This window comes from Arachis ipaensis, chromosome B6 (genome assembly GCF_059453495.1).
Source record: "Arachis ipaensis isolate K30076 ecotype BB chromosome B6, ASM5945349v1, whole genome shotgun sequence".
NCBI lineage: Eukaryota > Viridiplantae > Streptophyta > Magnoliopsida > Fabales > Fabaceae > Arachis > Arachis ipaensis.
The window spans coordinates 75480076-75486421 of NC_142441.1; the positions used below are offsets into that span (position 1 = coordinate 75480076).

The following is a 6346-nucleotide window of genomic DNA, read 5'->3' on the forward strand; positions in this document are numbered from 1 at the left end:
ATCAAAGTCTTGCAAAATTTCATGAGAAATCTTCCATTCATAGCATTCAAGTAATATACTAAAAACTCATGGAATTTGCATCAAAATCATACTGTTTGGATGGTTCATTGCTTTGTTATTCATTTAACCATTCTTGGTTACTTTAAGCTCAAGAAAATGCATAAAACAACTAAAACTAACAGAAAAATGCTAGTGAAACTAGCCTAAGATGCCTTGGCATCACAACACCAAACTTAATACTTGCTTGTCCCTAAGCAAGTCCTGAGTTATTTGAGAAGAAAGTATGAAACAGAAAGCAATTACATTGGCTATATTAGCAAGCATTTGAAGTTCATCAAAAGGGTTTTATGCAGAAAGTTGCAGCATCACTTTTTCATTCTTATCAGGTAAGATTATCACTTTTTCATTGCATCCATCAAACACTGCTATGGCCTCTTGTTATTCTTATGTCCTTGGCACTTTTCTCTTCTTTGTTTTTCTTTTCTTTTTCTTAGAGCTCCTTTGCTCCTTGTTTGCTTAGTGTCATGTGTTGCACAAGCCTTTGTCATTTTCTTTTTCTTATCAGTGCACTACACATATCCACTCCAGGCATTTTAGTTCACATTTCTTCTTGAGACATTGGTGCCCAGCACCTCTTTGTGTGACAAAATGTTTTGTATTTAGGTTGCTCTTGATAATGGACTTTTGGTTGATAATCCCGGGTTAGTTAACCCAAGTTACCAAGTGTTGAAACACTCCTCAGAACCTATTCATCCAAGCATATCCTTAATACATAAACACCACAGGCATTTGTCTCAGAAGTTCAAACCATTGGTGCCTAGCTTATTTTCTCAATTTTTTTGCTTTTTGGTTGTCCTTTTTCAGTGGCTTTTTCTTTCTTTTTCATGGCCAAAGACATTTATTCATCAAGATCCATAGACAGTTTTCAATTTCTACACAAAGAATGATAATTCTACACTCTATTTCCAGTGATCTGACTAAACAATCAAGCATGCATACCACCACTTAATTCTACTTGATTTGTCACTAATTGAGCCAAGTTACTTTTGTTCAAACTTTTCTTTTATTTTTGGAAACAGAACAAGCATGGCAGGCATTTGTTTAAGAAGGTGAAGTTATATCCAAACATCTAGGCATTCACTTTATTCAAAGCAATAAACAGACAAACATACTAAAAACTTCACATTCCAGAAAGATTCAACAATTACAGTTTAAACCAGAACAAGCATGCTTTTGTTTGCCTTTTAAAGAATGGTCAAGGAACACCACCACCTTGTGAAATTTCTTGTTTTCTCTTTGTTGCCAGGAAACAATTTGATTTCTCCTTCTTCTCCTAGTTGTTGCTTCATGTTCTTTCTCAGATCCTTGTTTCCTTTCCTGCAAAGAGTGATGAAGTTGCTTGCTTCTCAAGCACTTGAGTGGTTAGCTCAACTATGTATGGGCAAGTGTCTGAGTCTTAAGTTGGTGTGTGAACACCAAACTTAGTCTCCTACTTACTCCTCTGCTCTTTGAGTCCTTGAATTCTCCTTGGAATGAAGTTGCTGCTAAGGATTTTAAGCATAACTGTGATTGCTTAGAATGGTTGTTCCTTTCATATAATTCAAAGGTTGTTGTGTTCAGTTGATCTGTGTGGTGGAACACCAAACTTAGAGTCACACATTCCCCTTTGAATTATTGATCCATGAATTCATTGTTTGGTGTGAAACACCAAACTTAATTCTTTGCAATGCACAGAAACTACTTCACCTTTTTATTGAAACAAATAAAAGAAACAGCAAGGGAGTATTACCTCAGGTTGGGTTGCCTCCCAACAAGCGCTTCTTTAACGTCATTAGCTTGACGGTTGCCCCTTGTTAGGGTGGATTGTAGTGCTTGATGTCCTCTCCTCTCACTATGAAAACGTCCCCATTTGATTCCTTCATGATTTCCAAATGTTCCATAGAAAGAACTTTCCTGATTGTGAACACTTGAGGGAGCTGGGAAGGAATGGTTTTGAGGCCAGGTGGGATTGGCAGATAATGACTTGATATCACTTTATCTCCCGGAGAGAAACCTTCAGTGGGAATTTTCTTGTTTCTCCATCCTCTTGGCAACTTCTTTACAATTCTTCCCTTTCTTTTGAGGATTTCTTCATTGACCCTTATGCCAGGAGGATCCTTCTGATCTGTTTCTATTGATTCTTGTGGCTTTAACTCTTGCAATTCTTGTTTGCCTTCCAAGGACTGTTTCAGAATTTCAGCTGCTGGATTGTTCTCCTCCAAACACAGATGGCTACTATCATCCTTAGGCTTTTCAGGTTCTGATTCAGGCTCAGATGCAGGTTTGAAAATATTGAAAATGAGCTGTTCATCATGTATTCTCAAAATTAGCTCTCCTTGTTCTACATCTATGAGCGCTCTAGTGGTGGCTAGAAATGGCCTTCCCAGAATGATAGGGTGTAGGTAGCTTTCCTCCATGTCCAAAATGACAAAGTCTGTGGGGAAGAAATAATTTTCCACTTTCACCAGCACATTTTCAACTACCCCTTCAGCTTGCTTCTGAGTTTTGTCAGCCAGTTGTATGATTACATCAGTGGATCTCACCTCATTCAGTTGTAGCCTCTTCATAAGAGTCAGAGGCATCACATTTATGCTAGCTCCTAGATCACAGAATCCTTTGTCAATTTTTGTTTCCCCTATGATGCAGGGGATATGAAAACTTCCTGGGTCTGTTTTCTTAGAGACTATGTCCTTCTTGATGAGGGCACTGCATTCTTTGTTCATTATTACAGTTTGTCCTCCCTTCAAAACTCTTTTCTTGCTTAGCAATTCCTTTAAATATTTGATATGTGTAGGCATCTGCTGGAGAATCTCAAGGAAGGGAATATTGATATGGAGAGACTTAAATGTCTCTAAAAACCTTGAATAGGTTTTCCCTTTTTCACCTCCTCCTAACCTCTGAGGAAATGGTGCTTTTGGTTGGTATGTTTCCAGCATGCCTTTTTGCAGTTCCTTGGCTTGTTTAGTTTCACCTTCCTGCTTAGCTTCTTCCACACCTTCCTTCAAGATTTCTGGCTCCTGTTCTGAGGGTCTGATTCCTTCTTCTTCTGAGACTTCCTTCAATATGGTGATGGCTTTGCATTCTTCCCATCTCACTCCCTTTTGTTCCCCTTTAGGATTCTTTTCTGTGTCACTAGGGAACACTGCAGTTGACTTGGGGGCCTGTTGAGATAGCTCTCCTACTTGAGACTCCATCCTCTTGAGTTTTTCACCATGGTTCCTTAAGGTAGATCTCACATCATCCCTAAAGCTTTTCAACTCACTTATGTCCTGACCCATGTTTGCCAGCATTCCTTCTATCCTGTTTAATTGATCTTGAAATTGTTGGTTCGGATTAGGTTGGGTAGGTTGATTATTTTGGCCATGATATGATGGTTGGGAGTAAGTGTTTTGTGTGGCTTGGTATGATCTTTGGTTGGAGTTTTGGTATGTGGAATTGTTATGTTGGTTTTGGTTGTAAGGTTTGTGGTTTTGTGGTTGGGTTTGTTGGTTCCCCCACCCAAAGTTTGGGTGGTTTTTCCATCCTGGGTTGTAAGTGTTGGAATGTGGATCATATGATTGCCTTTGTTGATCTCCCACATAGTTGGCCTCTTCCCAATCACCTCCTTCAGTGCTTACTTCCTCTTGATCTTGTGTGTGTATTGCAGCCACTTGCTTTGTTTCTAATTTCCTGGTGAGCTCTGCTAGTTGCTTGGAAAACACTTTGTTTTGGGCTAAAATTGTATCAACATTGTTCAGCTCCATGACTCCCTTAGTGTTGTGTCTCTCTGAAGCATAGTAGTACTCATTCTCAGCCACTGTCTCAATCACTTCAATGGCTTCTTCCACAGTCTTTTTCCTGTTCAATGAACCTCCCGATGAATGGTCTACGGCCTTCCTTGATTCATAAGAAAGTCCATCATAGAAAATATGCAATTGCACCCAGTCATGGAACATGTCTGGTGGGCATTTCCTTGTCAAATCCTTGAATCTCTCCCATGCCTCGTAGAGAGTTTCACCATCTTGTTGTCTAAAAGTCTGAACCTCAGATCGAAGCCTATTGACCTTTTGTGGGGGGTAGAAACGTGCCAGAAACTTGCTTTCCACCTCATCCCAGGTTGTTAGGCTCCCCCTTGGGAATGATTCCAGCCACTTAGCTGCCTTGTCCCTAAGTGAAAATGGGAACAAGAGCAGTTTATAGGTATCTTCCTGGACTCCATTGGACTTCACAGTGTCGCAAATTCTCAGGAATTTTGTGAGATGTTGGTTTGGATCTTCATTAGCACTCCCACCAAATGAACAATGATCCTCCACAAGTGATATTAGCTGTGGTTTGAGTTCAAAATTGTTGGCCTGAATGGGTGGTTTCTGAATGCTGCTACCACAATTCCCAGAGGTTGGGTTTATGTATGAACCAAGAACCCTCCTCTCGGGAATGGCATTGTTTCCATCCGCCCTCTCATGGTTGTGAACTTCTCTATCCATGTTGAGATCTAGAGCTTCCTCAAAATTGTCCTCAGATTCTCCTTCAGATTCCTCTTCTCTCAGTACTCTCTTCCCTCTTGCTTCCCTTCTAAGTCTATGAAGGGTCCTCTCTGGTTCAGTATATGGAGGAGTTGATGTCTCTCCTCTCCTACCTGTCATACAAGAACACAGCACAGGCACCAAACAAGTGAAATACTCTTGGTTAATGGAAGAGTATGGTTAGAGCAGTTGAGGAATTAATTCAAATAGTTAGTGAGTCAGTGAGTTAGTTGCTTAAATTTAAAGGCATAAAGAAAGAAAGCATGTAACAGAGTGCAGAAATTAAAATTCAACAAGTAACTTGAACTGAATTAACAAAGCAAGAAAAAAAAATGCTCAATCTAGTTAACTTCCAATTTGAGAATTGTCAATCGAAAACCAATCCCCAGCAACGGCGCCATAAACTTGATGTGCATAAACTTGTTATGCTACGATTTAGGAAATTGCACGATCGGCAAAATTCCTTCCGGCAAGTGCACCGGTTATCGTCAAGTAAAAACTCACAATAGAGTGAGGTCGAATCCCACAAGGATTGGTTGAGTGAGCAATTCGGATTAGAAGTATGTTCTAGTTGAGCGGAATCAAGATTTAGATGAGAATTGCGGAATGTAAAATTGCATGAATTAAAGAGCGAGAAGTTAAATTGCTGAAATTAAAAGGGATGGGGGTGATTGCATGAATTTAATTGCAGAATGTAAAGAGAAAGTGGTAAATCAGAAATGGGAATTGATTGGGTGTTAGGAGATATTGAGATCTCCGAATCAAAACAACTTTTATCCCTTCCTCAACCAATGCATTCATTAAATTTTGCTTGGCAATCTTATATGATTGGATCCCAATCCCTTGGCTCACCAATTCTCTCTAAAAACAAACAAATTCCCAATCCCTTGGTTTAAATGTTCATAAGAAGAGATGATGCTCGATCACTGATTATACCACACAGTTTCATGAACCACAATTTGGTAGGATTACATGTCACAATATCCATCCAAACCCCAATCCAATTCACTGTGAGAAAGCTTCTCTAGCATGAATCCTCCATTCCTTTCCCAAGGTTCCGAAGGATTCCAATTATGGGTAGTTTCTTTCCCAAGACAACTACCCAATGGAATTAGATCGAGAAACTTTCTAACAAAATTCAAGAGAAAAGATTGAAGAAGAAGATAAAACTATTATTGATTCATTGAATTACAATAGAGCTCCCTAACCCAATGAAAGGGGTTTAGTGAGTCATAGCTCTGAATTCAATTACAAAACTAAAAAGAAAATGATCCAAAGTTCCCGTGTATAAATCTCCTCCAGTGTGTGTCAACCAACTTAAATTCTATCCTATTTATACACTTTCTAAATTGAGCTTCTGTTGTGTTTCTTGGGCTTTGAGGCCTTTCCCTGATTTCCTTTTGCTTTGGGTTTATGATCCATAATCCTAATGAGGCTGTGATCCAATTCTGTAACATTCATTGAGCAAACTTAGTGATAAACAAGTAATGACACAAGACTCAACAAATTGAAGCTCCAGACTCATCAATTCTTCAGGCCCAATCCCATAAACCATGATATTCAATTGGGTTTCATACCATAATACGTTTAAGTCAATGTTTGTGCTCAAATGCTAACTTAAACTTCAATATATTTGGCCCAGAAACCCTTTCAAAAAGTGGCGTTTAAGTTGAAGTTTAAGTTTCAGTTTAAGGTTAAACTGAAGCTTAAACGTGGAAATGAAGAAAGCAACCCTGGAGGAGCAATTGGGTCGAACACGTTTAAGCTTCAGTTTAAGGTTAAACTGAAGCTTAAACGTGGAAATG

At 39.2% G+C, this 6346-nt stretch overlaps 1 non-coding gene across 1 annotated transcript; it reads left to right on the forward strand.

Moving 5' to 3' along the window:
* Nucleotides 1-3972: 3972 nt before the first annotated feature.
* Nucleotides 3973-4076, forward strand: LOC148561388 (small nucleolar RNA R71). Its single transcript, XR_015886389.1, has one exon. It is a non-coding gene; the product is annotated as a small nucleolar RNA R71 (small nucleolar RNA).
* The last annotated feature ends 2270 nt before the right edge of the window (nt 4077-6346 follow it).